The sequence below is a fragment of the Leiobunum rupestre genome, chromosome 1, assembly GCF_980474605.1.
Source record: "Leiobunum rupestre chromosome 1, qqLeiRupe1.1.hap1, whole genome shotgun sequence".
NCBI lineage: Eukaryota > Metazoa > Arthropoda > Arachnida > Opiliones > Sclerosomatidae > Leiobunum > Leiobunum rupestre.
In genome coordinates this window covers 22,885,274-22,901,385 of record NC_143384.1, presented here as the reverse complement: position 1 = coordinate 22,901,385, position 16,112 = coordinate 22,885,274, and positions in this window count along the sequence as shown.

Genomic DNA, 16,112 nt, shown 5'->3' with positions numbered 1-16,112 from the left:
TTATAACCCCTCCTAGGGGATTCTGTCCCCTCGGAGAAGTAAAAATCGGAAAACTCAGCGTACAGATATTTTGGTTTTATTAATCTTTCACATTAAAAAGCAAAACGTATACATGATAAGACCAGGAAAAGGGTTGAGTGCGGACAAAATAACCAACGTATACGAATTGAAACGAAAAATGGGCAGCCTAGCTAGTATTACCCCTTTCATCCATGCTTTTTCTGGGTGCGATACGACATCAAGCTTCTACAAAAAAGGGAAAAATACAATTTTTAAATTATTTAAAGCCACGAAAACCTAGCGAAAGAAGCGAAAATTTTTATTAGCGAAAAACCCGACCGACCAACGCTTTATAAAGTTGGTGAAAAGATTATTTTGAAATTGTACGGCGCTGGGGAAAATACGAAATCGTTGAATCAACAACGTTACCTAATGTACAATAAATTCATATCCAAACAAAACCTAAAATGCTCTTTCGAACTAGCTACACGGCCTCCTACTACTGAAACGGAAAAAATATCACATTGAAAGGGTATACTTCCAAACACAGGAGTGGATAGGAAGAAAATTATCACCGTTAGAGTGGGGCTGGAAAATTAACGGACGATTGTTAATCGCAAAACAAACCGACAGTCCCCCAGCTCCCGACAGAATACTGAAGTGAATATTTTGCGGATGTAAAATGAGAAATTGTGGAAATTCTTGCACTTGCAGGAAGTATGGAATGTGTTGTTCTGCAATGTGTCGTGAGTGTACTGTAATTTCATGTCTAAATTAAATGAAGCCGATGATCTAACGGATATATAGATTGCTATATTAATTTTTACCAATGTAGAATATTTTTCAAATACAAATAAAAGTGTAATAAACGGAAACAAAATACTATAATAATAACTATAATTTGCATTATATATTAATATAATGTGCGAACACTATTTATATTATATGAGTAAAATATTCGTCCTTCTCTCCCACATAGAATCATTACCCTAGTACTTGCTAAGAACTGCTCCTATAATAAAATTTAATTTTCCGGTCTAGTATTAAAATCCTAATTAATATTAAAATACTAATTAAAAGAGGCTAGATACTTCATGCTCTTGTAGTTGAGAATTGTTCAGGACTGACGAATAGTTTTTATTTACATTTTCAAATATCATTTACTTCGAAGGAATTAAGTTTAGAAATTTCCTTCGTAGAATGGTTTTTCTCTAGATGGCGCTGTTGCGTTTTAACCAAAATGACATATGATTGAGTATTTCATGTTTTACAACTTTGGTTTACACTGAAAATGTGTTCTCCTGAACCTTTCTAGCTTAATAGTCGAAAGGACGCATTTTTGAAACATTTTATTATTTAGTTATTTCATTTCCCACTAGTTGGCACTGTCGAAAAAGTGATTGTTTTCAAAAACTATGTTTTCTAGAAAGTTTAAATTTGTACTGTACATTATACGTGCTGGGGGACACTTTCTACCAATATTGCATTTAAATCGAAAAATAGTTTCACGTTTTTTGAAAATCTAAATTTTAACCACTAGGTGCTATAAGAAAATTGTAGAGCGTCCCCGAAAAGGTGCAAATAGCATTGGCGGGAAAAAAATAGACGTCTTTTTCACTGAAAAAATACGACTTGAAAAAGTGACAAGTTGGGCAAGCTAAAATAACTTTTTTAAAATTCCATTGGGAGAGTAGTGTAACTTTATGAAAGTCAGAAATTTGTTAATCTGGTGTTTAATGCAATAAACACCGCTGAAAAATCGAGGAGACAAGGGCGAAGAAGGTATTAAACGATTTAATTTCGTAGGATGAAAACTGCGAATTTTTTGAAAAAACAAAGAGACATTTTATATATCTACTTACAAACAAAATTTATAAGTACGTTTCGAAAATACCACCTATGGCTGCGATGCAGGCTTGGGCGCGAACAATCATATTGTCGAAGGCGGCTTGAATCATTTCCGGGGTTTCGTCCCGGCAAGCGCTTATAATTCGTTGACGTAGCTCTTCAAGGGTCTCAACCGGAGTGGCGTACACCTTGTCCTTGACGAAGCCCCAAAGAAAGAAATCCAACGGAGGCAGATCGGGACCGTTTCTCCCTATCCATCGTTGTGGAAATTCGTTGTTTAGGTAATCTCTTACGGCTCTGTGGTAATGAGGCGGGGCACCATCTTGCTAAAACCACAGTCTTGCTCGTTGCGCCAACGGCAGATCGCCAAGTTGTTGTTCTAGCTCATTCTCAAGAAATCTAAATAACTCTGGCCATTTATAGATTTTGCGGGAATACTGGACCAATTAACCGGTTTCCAACGAGACCAATCCAAACATTCAAGCGCCCAAATTGAAATTGGCGACGGTGTTCATATCCCCAGTGTGGATTTGTGTCTTCCCAAACATGCTTATTTTGGTGATTGTAAGGGCCGTCTCTTGCAAATGAGGATTCATCCGAGAATAGCATGTTGCGGAGGAATTGTGGGTCGTCGTGCACGGAATTTAGCAGCCAGTTGCAAAAATCCAGCCGTTGTTGAGCGTCTCCATCTCGTAAACCGTGGTGAAGCGTTGCTCTGTAAGGATGGTACTTATGCCTTTGTAAAATTTCCCAAATGCGAGTTTTACTGCAAGAAAAATCCTTACTCGCCGCGGCACAACTACTACGTGGGTATGCGAGTAGAGGCACATTGAGAGTCCTGGAACAGGGGGTGGAGGTGGAGTGAGGTGGAATTGAGGTGGAATTGAGGTGGAGTGAGGTGGGATTGGGGTGTATGTTAAAACCCGTAGAAAAGCAACATATGTTATTTTGTGGTAGTTTTTCAATAGATAAGATAAGATATTGATAAGGTTCGGCTTGTTTCTCTTTATCTCGCGTTCCGAGCACCAACGCGTTTTCCGCACGCGAGCGCGTTTTCCGCGATATTTTCCGCACGCGAACACGTTTTCCGCTATATTTTCAGCATATGAGCGCGTTTTCCGCATACGGTGGGTGTAAAACATTATACATTTGTGTTCGGCTTGTTTATTAAGTAGTGGTGGGTGTTGTACGTTAAAACTTTAAGTTTTTTGTAATAGTAGGTGGAATAGGTTGCGAATGTATTGGAATTTAATTGCTTGAAAATATGTGAATAAATTTTATTTTTCCTATAAAATCCATTGTTATTGTTTTAAACATACAGTAAGAGTGACTTCAGATATTTGCATTAATAAATAAATAAATGATTGTGTTTTATGGTGGTATATTTGTATATACAAAATAAAAAAAAGGTTTTGTATGGTTTTTGTTTTTCAAGTATAGTAACCATTTGCTTTAAAGAAATTATTTTATTGAATACTTTTTATACATAAATTCTTTAATCATTTTATCGTTTACATTTTTATCTTTCTTAAACCTAGACACAATATTATACATTTCTATTCCTTTACACCTGTTTATAGATACAGAATGCTCCACATGTATTACTAGAACTACTCTGTAATTGGTTAGAATTAAAAGTAACAGTTTTACTGTTTCGTTCAATAAAGTCATTAAATTTAAAATAATCTGGCGGGTTTCCAAAGGAATCCATGAATTCACTATTTTTATGTTTAGAAAAATATATTAGAACCCAGTGTTCTCCAGGTCCGGCACTCGTATCGGTATTTACAATAAATAGAGAAGGGAATATTTTTACATATTTAGGTAGCTTATCAGCCGGGAACACGCCTTGGAATATACTTTTAGTACTTAAATCTTTTTCAAGAATTTTAGTTATCTGTAGCGAATCCATTAATTACTGTAATCGAAAATCACGGTTCGATTTTTATCAATTTCAATCAAATTTTGAAACTCGGCGTAAATTAGAATGGAAATCGTCTCCGGTAACGGTTTTGCAAATTTTAATTCTAATCTCAGGTTACTGTTTTTCACAAGATGCAAGTGATTGGCGTTGTTGTTAAGATCGGAGGTTAAATTGTACGCGAATAAACAATTTCCGTTTAGATAATATTCCCGACTTATCTGATTCCCTTCATCTACGTTCCACTGATTAGTTTGAATGAAAAGATTGCAATACGCTTGAATATATTGATTTTCCCCAAAGTTTAGAGATAACGCCTTATGAGGGACGCTGCTACCGTCAATGTACAATCCAATGCTTGATAAATCGAAATGTTGAAAGTTGTACGGTGATTTTTTCAAATCTCCTAGAAACGCTTTTTGTTCCACAAACCCGATAACAACTTTCTTGGGTGCTTGTCCGGTAAATAAATGATCTTGCACACTAGCCATAAGACCAGCGGGTATAGAAAATGAGGTGCACTCCGAACGAGTTACAGGATATTTAGCGGTTCCATATTGTAGCGTCTTGGCTTGAGCGAGCGATAGTTCCGGTATCACTTTAACTTTCCTCAGATAAAGGGAAGCTGATAAAATCTTCATTCTACATTTTACGTCGGAGTGAACGCAAAAAGCTGTTCTATTTTTATCGAATTTAAATTTCAAATCAACCATATTTAATAAAAAACGTGGTTGTTGACATAAATCAGTATGGACTACGCCTAACAAGTCAATCACCCCTTTTTGCGCTAAACTCGCCCGTTTAGAGAAACCATCGTTATCGAAAAATGAATCGAACTTTCCAGGCGTATCCCGATAGAAAAGTGAACTCGTTAAGTAACTTTTTTCGCCGAATCTCCGAACGTTAATAGAGTTTGTATCATACTTTTATAAGCATAATTTTGACTGGAAGGTGTTACTGATCTTTCATTGAGAAATAAATGAACGTCGCTAAAAAGCGAATGAAGAAACAAGTTCTCGGGGGCGATATTATCAGCTGGAGTTCCCGCTGCACCAACCGCAACACCTGGAACAGCAGGCTGTGGTAGTTCACCATTATCTTTAGTTACCTTAACTCGAACGTGCAACAAAGTTTGTGAAAGGTCTATATACGTTTCAGAGTTACCGTTGATAGAAAATGTAATTGAGGCGTTATCAACTATATTTGATATTGGATTATACTCAACCCATTCACCACTAATAATCGAAGATTGTCTCATAGGTACTTGAAACAAATCTAGCTCGGAATTTATACACTCAACTGAGTGCGGGTGTAAAAGGGACATTATGAGAATATATCGGAACGTTTAGGGAACCGTCCTTTCACTATCCCGCCTGCTGTTGAAATGCCGCTTTTCGACTGAATTCGTTTCCTTTTATTTCCGGAACCTGTCATTCTTTTAATATGATCCGTAGCTGAAGATGTTAATCTCATGGCTTCATCAGCTACTGAAGCTAGAGTTTCCTTTCCGGCGTTAATAGAATGCGATTTAAGCGCTGTTTTAATTGGGACTCCGCTAACAACATCGGTAGCTACTTTCGCTCCGGTACTTAAAAGTTTTCTTCCTAAGTAAGAAGCGCCTTTCTTCAGTAAAGGTACCGCGAATCTAAACGCTGAAGATAATATATTTCCTAGTCCATGTCCTCTTTGCACGGCTAAACCTCTATATACAGGTATTCCACCGAAACCAACCTGGTTTAAATAGTAACTTTCATAATCAGTTCTTGAAGGTGAATATTCAGACCCCATGATGTTAACTGTTCGCTCTCTTAAGCTAGAATGAGGGTGTGTCCTAAATGATTAAAGGTTTATAGTGAAGTCCACATTTTACGGGGTTTAAAATGTAATACAACGTGAGCTTTTCCACTATGAAACTGTATTGTCTCACCTAAATCATCTGTTATATTAATCTCTATAGTCTTAATATTATTACACACGACTGGTAGGTAATGAGGTTGTGAAAATATTTTTGTAGCCGTTTTCCCGTTAGACTCGGCTTTCCCTTCGAGGCTTATGATTCTTAATAGAGGTGCTAAACTATCTCCGACAACGCTATTTTCAACCAGATCAGAATAAACGAATAAGGAATGTAACCCAGCGTCCATATCAACTGGGTAGGGGGTTATCATTGAATTTAAAATGGTGAAATCATTATCTCTTCTATCCTTAAAACCTAGTATAATCGATAGATCGGGACCAATTACAGCTCTGATTTTCGGTTGCAATTTAACTTTAATTCGATTAGAATAATTTAAATAAGCGAATGTAACTTGTTCTTCTTGGTTGTGGACGTTCATAACATGTAATAGTTCTTCCGGAGTTTTATAAAAACCCGCGGGAACTTCAATTATTTTATCATATTCGAGAGGGTCTTTAACTAGAGGGTTATTGGCCATTTTATCATATTCGAGAAGGTCTTTAATAACCAATAGATTAGGTTTTCGAACGTTATGCCATGTCCGAGGATAGCTTATTTCCGCTAACCCAACTTCGTACTGTTCCTCAAATCTTAACGGTTCAGCTAAATACGTTCGAAATTTACCAACGCTATTATCTTGGTAATATAATGACGAGGAATCTGAAGGTAGCGTTACGTAAAAACTCATTTTAAATCCACTTCTTGTATCCAAGAATTAAATGTAGGGTCGTAATCTTGCCACTTGACATACAGTTCTACGCGGCCGTCCGATTTTTTCCTCTTTTTTATTACTTTTTCGATTATGAAGTAACAGTCTTTTAAATCTCGACCAACAATCTGAACCTCCTCGCGATAGAATACCCCTAAAATGGGGTTAGAATTTAAATCCATCAGCTTATATACAGGTGGGTCACGTGGTAGTCTCTCAACTATTTTAAACAATTCTGTAGTAAAATTCGGGTTATATTTCTTATCGAAAATTGATAAATTTCTACTTATTCTACAAATATCTCCAATTTCAAACGCGTATGTTAACGGAGGAGAAAAATTTACCGAACCGTAGAGATTTTTCCATATTTTAGCAGAGTTATCTAGAGTAACTTCCACAGGCTTACATTTAATTGATCTGTGATAACTATTGTTGTAAGCGTTTATAATATCATCTAAAACATCGATATATTTAAGGGTGTTATTCTGCGTGAAATAGCGATATAAACGAGATTTAAAACTTCTAATGAAGCTTTCAATAATGGACGCTTTCATTTCCGATCGGGTAGCGAAAAATTTAATGTTCCTTCTTTCTAATTCACTCTGCACTTCTTGACAGACAAATTCGTTTCCATGATCACTTTGAATTCTTTTCGGTTGACGGCCTTTTTCAAAAATGTTACGTAACGCTTCTAAAATTGTTACACCTTTCTTATTTTTAACCGCTACAGCCATAGCGTATTTGCTAAATATGTCAATAATACATAATACGTAGCGGAATCCTGAATTATATTTAGGCAGCTTCTGAAAATCTGCCAAGTCCGCTTGCCACTGTTCGTCAATTCCATAAACAATAGTTCGATTTCGTTTGAATCGTCTTCTAGCAGGTTTATGCAGCGTATATGTATCCTGCTTTATTAGAAATTGTTTTACTTTTTCCAATGAAACCTTTAAACCTTTATGTCGAGCTGAATTATAGAGCGTTCGAACTCCAGCGAATGACCCTGGGTCTGCGGGATTAGTATAGATTTTCTCAAGTTCTTTCTCCATATCAGGTAATATTTTGATGTAATGGTATGTAACACCAAAAAAGGAAATTAAACAATTCTAATATTATAATAACTATGATAATTAATACAGCTGTGATAATTTTCGGTGATTTTGAAAATGATTGTGATAAATAGGCTAAAAGTCCTAAAGAGACCGTTTCTGTACAACCTTCCATTGTAGGCTTATACTATGAAATGATAACAAAATTATCAGGTTAATATATTTTATTTAGTATGTATCCAAGGTCTTAGAGGACTAGGTGAAGATGAAGATAACGTTGAACTACTTGGCGGTGTATGAAATACGGCGAATGTTTTTAACAATGCCAATCTTACAGGATTTTTAATCAAACGTTTTGAAATATTTGACTTATGAACACCCTCGTAAAACTCTGTAACTCCTATAGGATCGATTGCCGTTCCAGGTGTTTTTCTCACAGCATCATACAAGCGATCGATTATATTAGATCCTCCAATCACTTGTCCTCGAATAGAAAGCTCTCCTGAGTTAGCCCATCTAATATATCTCGGATCTTCCGTAGTCGCTCGGTAAAGTGCAATTGCATCACTAACATAAGTTGCAGGTAGATAATAAGATATTTGAGCGAACCAGGTCTTAGGCTGTCCAGAGTTATCAATATCGGGAGTGATTTGCTCTTTACGTATGAATGTTAGACGTCGTTGAAGAGTTTGATTGTATAATGCTAATTTCTCTGATTCGTTTAAATCTGGATTATCTAGAATGGATTTCATTTCATCATCGAGTGTCTTCTCTTTTTGAGATATAGGTGTTTCCACAGTTTTGGGTGGTGTAGTGTTTTTTAATCTCTCCAATACATCTTTTTTGATATAACGTTCTCCTTTGACACGTTTCGTATAACTGCGCTATCTTTCTTTAGCCGCTTCCGATGACGTTCTGACAGTTCAATTGTTCCATGTAATACATTTATACAACATTCGACGAGGGCCAATATAGCTTCCTTACTGGCGTACTTAATGGCCGTCTTTCTTTGATTTGGATTGCAGGATGTTAGGAAACGTAGAAAGTCTATGTTTTCCCTTACCCGTTTGGAGGCATACATTTAGAGATTTTTCTTAACCTTTCTTTAAACGTAATGAACAGACTTGGAATATCTTCTAGTTATGATAATTTGGTGCAACCGATATCTTTGATGTTAGTAACTGAAACTCTTAGGAGTGTTGATAACTTTCTATAATACACTTTATTTGGGGATAAAGACCGCAGCTTCTTCACCAGGTATTAAACCCGTTCGTAGTAAATACTGATCTGAGGTGTGAGGTTTCAAGTCAACTAATAAATACCCAAATTTCCGTGACGTGGCTTGTTGGAACGCGTCTATAACGTATTTACTATTGGTTGGAGATATTTGTCTCGCGAGATGGTAAATTGTTGATTTGTCACGTGGTGATTTAAAAATAAAAGTTCTTATTTCTTTTCCAGGGTAATAAAGGTTTTGCATTAGAATTAGCACGGAGGTGTTTCTGTGATGAGATCCACGAATAAATAAATTAGTTACGTCTTTATTATTAGATATCTCGCATAATAAATCGTCTAAAATAACTAAATTCCTAATTTGAGAATTTAATATATTAACGTTAAGTAACCCTTCGTGAAACTCGACTGAGGGTGTATGTTCTAATATTGATTGAAAAAGTTTCGGTTGATACTCGGTATAACACCATATTATCCTATCTGGAGGAGGGGATATGCAGGTGTCCCTATGTTGAATCAACTGTCCTACCAGGAATGACTTCCCGCATTGGGTTGGCCCGGCTACAAGCCCATTCATAGGATGTTGTAAGCTTAAATCCATAATGGATAATGAGAATCAGGGGCATTAGTGTAATCAATTTTATTAGTTTTTTTTTAGCATTGCATATTATTATCGCGAGATAAAGAGAAACAAGCCGAACCTTATCAATATCTTATCTTATCTATCGAAAAAACTACCACAAAATAACATATGTTGCTTTTCTACGGGTTTTAACATACACCCCAATCCCACCTCACTCCACCTCGACCATGGGAGAAAACACCTAACTTAACTTGAAATATCGTAAAGCCGATAAAAATAATATAAATTTATTACAAATAGCCCATTTTGGGGATGAAATAGAAACGATTCAATTTTCATAAATAGACAATAGTTTTAAAATTAAGTTGGCTTATGGTAAAAATTAGAATAATTTAGGAAATTCTGTTAAAAATTAGTAATTTTAATATTTTTATATTTTTTATTTTATTTCAGTTTATTTTATATTTTATTTTATATTTTATTTAACAGGTCTTAAGCCAATCAATGACATACAATATTATCCCTTTACTTCTCTGCTCCCTTCCAACTATCTTGCAATATTTTCAATCCAATTGTATTTGTTTTTATATCTTTAACTTTATTTCTCAGTACAATTTCCCTTTGACAAGCTTCTTCTAACTTTAACTCCCACCGAACCTTATCAATATCTTATCTTATCTATCGAAAAAACTACCACAAAATAACATATGTTGCAGCGGAAAACGTGTTCGCGTGCGGAAAATATCGCGGAAAACGCGTTGGTGCTCGGAACGCGAGATAAAGAGAAACAAGCCGAACCTTATCAATATCTTATCTTATCTATCGAAAAAACTACCACAAAATAACATATGTTGCTTTTCTACGGGTTTTAACATACACCCCAATCCCACCTCACTCCACCTCAATTCCACCTCCACCATGGGAGAAAACACCTAACATATTGTGGATTTACTCGGTCCTCATCTCTCACCTAGGTTAACAAGAACATATCACTCTTTACAACTTACATCATTTCAATACATTTTCAACTTATTCCATACTATATTTAAATCGCGAGATAAAGAGAAACAAGCCGAACCTTATCAATATCTTATCTTATCTATCGAAAAAACTACGGCAAAATAACATATGTTGCTTTTCTACGGGTTTTAACATACACCCCAATCCCACCTCACTCCACCTCAATTCCACCTCACTCCACCTCACTCCACCTCAATTCCACCTCACTCCACCTCACTCCACCTCAATTCCACCTCAATTCCACCTCAATTCCACCTCAATTCCACCTCAATTCCACCTCAATTCCACCTCAATTCCACCTCAATTCCACCTCAATTCCACCTCCACCCCGTGTTCCAGGACTCTCAATGTGCCTCTACTTATGCGGCAAAATAGGCTAATACGGTGTTTTCAAAGTCCAAATCCCGCTGACCAGGCCCACGAAATCGAGCTTGTACGTTACCATACTGGTGAAAATCATTTAATTACATGGATGGTCTTCTATCTGTATGTCGTTGCTCAAAGATCTCACTCACTCGTCGTAGATTTCTTCCACCTTCCGCGTAGTAAATGGTCACTAGTTCCGTACGATCAGCTCTGGAATATTGAGGCATGATTGTTAAGATGGATTATGACAATAATGTTACACAGTTTGTATTACAGTTATTTAAATACTAAATAAATTTAAGGTTTTTACTGACCTTTAAACCTGTGGTCAATTTATCTTCTCGCGGCTCTCGCCTATCAGGGTTAAAATAGGTTTCGAATACGACTAGATGCAAACACAGGCCTATTAGATTAAAAACTAATAGGAAAAGTCAATAGCTAAATGAGCCAGATTGTGGTTTCAAAAAGAGTGCCACTCCTCATGACCCCCGAAATGTGAAATACTGTATTTCAAAACCATGAATAGGGTGAAACGGTTCGGCACATTGGCCAGCAAGGTCACCAGATCTCACGTAATTTAAATCTTCATTAATAATTTAATTAATTAATTTAATTTCTTCGCCATTGTCTCCTCGATTTTTCAGCGGTGTTTATTGCATTAAACACCATATTAACAAATTTCTGACTTTCATAAAGTTACACTACTCTCCCAATGGAATTCAAAAAAAGTTATTTTAGCTTGCCCAACTTGTCACTTTTTCAAGTCGTATTTTGTCAGTGAAAAAGACGTCTATTTTTTTCGCGCTAACACTATTTGTACGTTTTCGGTGACGCTCTACAATTTTCTCATTGACAATTTTCTTATAGCACCTAGCGGTTAAAATTTAAACTTTCAAAAAACGTGAAAATATTTTTCGATTTAGATGAAATTTTGATAGAAAGTGTCCCCCGTCACGTATAATGTACAATACAAATTTCAACTTTCTAGAAAACATAGTTTTTGAAAACAATCACTTTTTCGAGCAAAAAAACACCCTGTATACCTCAGTGGGGTTATACAACTTAAAATTGTTAGTGACAGCGACCCAAAAGGAAGTGCGACTAGATAACTGCACGACATCAGAGGGAAGGGTATTCCAGTCGTTAATAACACTAAATGAAAAAACACTGACGCGGTTTTACTAACTTAAAATTGTGACCTCGAGCTGTACTGGTGGAGTTAGCCGTAAAAATTCAGATAAGTATACATGAAGGCTGTTGGTAAAGATTGTTCACACGGTGCCTGGTTTCAACATTATCAACATGAAGGGTTTTTAAACGGGAGGGAGCAGACAACGAATTGAATTTATGGGGTAGCTTTGAAAACGCATTTTGAGCCTTATGTAAGACTAATTTATCAGATTCAAGATAGGGGGTTGATATTGGGCAATAATTATCAATTACTGGGAGAACCAAGGTGTTATACAAGGCTTTAATGAGCCGAGGTGAACGAAAATATAAATTACGACGAATAATACCAGCAAACGACCTACTTTTTTTAGCAACCTTATTGGAGTGACCCGAGAACTTGAGCGCTGGATTAAAGAGTTTTGAATCATCAGCAAACACAGTGGACAATTACCTGGCGAGGGAATTAATAAGTATGTCAAAAAGGAGTGGCCTAAAACAGATGTGTTTAACACAACACGCTGCGTGCGACCACTCAAATAGTCGGCAATCCAGGCTAGGGCTAAACCATTAACGCCAGCCTCCCGTAGGCAGTGATGCACGCGCTCGTATCTTTGGATACTTTTAGGATACGAGATGATACTTTATCCGAAAAATAAAAATAAAATTATACGATTTTGATATGATCTTCTACATTGCAAAATGATCGCGATAGAATTTTGAAGATAATAAATCGGAAGCGATCTATATTTGAAAAGATTCTTCTCTTACCTAGCCTAGCGAAAAAAAGAGCGGGAATAGAGCTAGTGCTTCCATTTTTTGTATTAGAAATTACACGATAGATTTTTTCTGGTTTCTCTTCAATTTTGTTTGTATTTGAGAGGAAATATTTTAGCGCCATCTAGATATGCCAATATACACTATTTGAGCTGCGAACCTATCTCACGTGATACTGAAATATAGCCAAACCCGAAACACTGTTAAGTGATTGAAGGGAGAGGAGCGGTCAAAGGTCGCCGTTATATAACGGTGGTGGGGGGGGGGGGGTGGCAAACAGTCGGAGGGAGGGGGGACGGAAAGCAGAGACTTTGATTCCGCGCCGCGCAGCCTGAAAGGCGATTTCAAAACTAAAACCAAAACTCCCAAAAGTTATTTTTCCCACCGTCCCACCTTGGAGTAGAGAAGTCCACTTCTTTGCTCCAAGGTCCCACGCAGACGCAGTTAGAGAGTCATGTGTTGCAAACTGGCGGTGTGGGCTGTGGCGATGCAATAGCTTTATTTATTTTCCATTATTTAGTTTTTGAAAATACTAAAATTAAAATCGATTCTAATCCATAAAATCAAAATCAAATGTTGAAGGATTTACTTCTGAATCAATAATCAAAAGATAAAAATTGAAATATTCATTTTAATACTTAGAACTTTTGATATGAAAAAAATTGATTCTACTTTCTCGTGAAACGTATTTGAAATATTTTTAAATATACTTTTCATAATAATGAAAACTAAAGAAGTATTTGAAATGATACTTATCCAAATCTTTAAAGATTTCTATTGATATTTTTCAGGCAAGGGCAAAAAAGAATTGAAATTAATTGAAACTCTCATATCTTTAAAGAAATTTGAAAGATCGGGAAAAAATCAAAGGGCCAAAACTAAATAAAATGAAAGATTGTGAATGATTTTGTCGCCATCTTTGCTCAAAAATATCAAAAATTAAATGATATTCTATAGAAATTTCAGAGGGAAAAAATTGATAGTATAGTATAGCTGCTGCCATCTATGTAAAAAGATACGAAAAAGATAGATATAATTTTTTTTGTGCATCACTGCCCGTAGGGCAATGAGAAGGCAACCATGGGGAACTGACAAGGAGACATCCCGAAGTAGAACCCACCGATTTTGTTCAAACTCAGGGGATTGGTAAACCTTCATGTATCATGAAAAATCCTAAAGGGAATTTATTCAATGGGCAACCGTTTTGCCATGGCAACGAAAAATGTTTTTGACAACACAAAATATTAAATTTTGCCATTGAAAATAACATGAGATTTTGACCTCAAATTGATCAAAAGTTGATCAATTTTGATGTTTTTTTTTGTCAATTTTTATCTTTTTTTTCTATTTTTGGCATTTTCGAAATTTTGAAATTTGTTAAAATTTTTCACAGGGGGACCCTAGAAATTGGTCAGAATCCCATGTTATTTTCAATGGTAAAATTTCCATTTGTTGTTGTCAAAAACCATTTTCGTTGTCATGGCTAAACGGTTGCCCATTGAATAAATTCCGTTTAGGATTTTTCATGATACATGAAGGTCTACCAATCCCCCGAGTTTGAACAAAATCGGTGTGTGACAGTTCGGGATCTCTCCTTGTGAGTCGAAGGCCTTCTATAAATCCAAATAGATAAAATCAACACTATAGCCGCGGAGTCCAACAATTAAACCATTGATTTGTAGCAGCTAACAAATTAGTTAAACCAAGAGCGGTTAGAGAAGAAAACAAGTTGAAAATGGAAGGAAAATGTACGTTGATTAAGATAGGACCTAAATTGGGCATCTAGCAGATATTCATTGACCTTGGGCACAAGATTGAGATTACTAATGGGCTTGAAGTTTGGGGCTAGCACCCGGGAACACTTCTTATGAATAGGTGTTACACTAGCCACTTTCCAGAAGGAAAGGAGTCGACCCATAGAAAAAGAGAGATAAATTAATAGATAAATAGAGAAAAAGAGAAATTGGGTTCATTGTTTTGATAAAAAAGGATGGAAACCATCAGAACCCGGGGACTTAGAACTATCAAGTTTAGAGAGCAAACGAACACATAATAAACGAGACAGGGAATCTGAAGGGGGAGTTGACGAGACTGGGATGGGGGCCAAAACAAAGGGCAGCTGCGCTTGGACTGTAGAAAGTTAACATTAAGGACAGAGTCGGTTTAAGTTAATTTACCATCAGAACGATGAAGCTGTACACAGTGAAACCTAGTAGACCGGAAACAGTTTTTGTCAGCGTAAAAGGATTTAGGGTTAGAAGAAAGTTGGGACAATAGATTATTCTCAATTTTGCGACGGGCGTTGCGGGCATTTTTGTAATTGATGACCTGTTGACCTAAGCTTTGGGAATGTAACAATTTGAGAGAGGGAGATATCAAAACAACAATCAAGGAACGCCTTAGCAAAGTTACATAAGGGGGGCAAGAGGGGTTACATAAAGGGGGCAAGAGGGGTGAGACTGACCATTTAATTGAAGGAAAGTAAAATAGAAAGTTAATATTAGCAAATGAGAGGAGCCTTGCAATAAGGCTATCACGGACATAAATAGCAACACCTCCTTAGGAACTAGTAATACGGTCCTGGGGATCAGTGAGAAGCTAGTGGTAGAATATTCACTGTCAGAGATGTCGGGAGACAACCAGGTTTCGGTTATTTCAGCCACCTGGATTAATAGCTTTAAAGGTCGCTTGATGACTTGGGTATTAGCCTAGCTGATTATTATTATTATTATTAAATAAAGAAGAACATGTTCACTACTCATAGTAGCCGAGAGTTCAGAGAGTTTATATTGACTAGTTAAGCTCTAGGCATTAGTAAGGAACACTTTAGACTGAACATATTGGGTAAAGGGAGGGCAGTTTGGCCTGAATGAACAATGAGACAAAAAGGGTAAAAGGAAGTGAGGCATTGTGAGGGCCGAAAGGTGGTGCCATGGACATTCAGGCCAATATTTTAATCGCGCGACATGTTTATAAAATGTAAAAGCAATTCAATTGATCCGTTTTTATTATCATTAAATGTAAAAAACGTAATTAAATCTAAAACTCTTAACTAGATTTGGTCAATGTGTTTAGTTAAATGTGAAATCTCGAAGCTACTCCTTCAGCGTCGAGTTTGCGTTATCTCCCCACTGTTTAGAGTGGTTTCCCATAGATCTTCAGTTTCTCCTTCCATAAACCCTAAATAATAAAAATGGGGTGGCGGAGTTGATAGCACTTTTGCCTTGCAGCTTGTTGTACTGTGTGAAAACTCGGAACAACTGCTTCCACTGGTTAAAAGGGATTTCTCTTTTCCATAGACACTTGTAAGTGTAGGGAGCTGTTGGCTCTCGTGGCATGAAGGGCTTGCCACCAGCCTCCTACGCAGTTAACCCAGCCACCTGAATTAATGGCTAGATGACTTGGGCTTATTTTTTTTTACTTCCACGTCGGAAATGCTGCTTCAGTGGCGTAGCCTGAAATCCCTTAAGTGAGGGATGTAA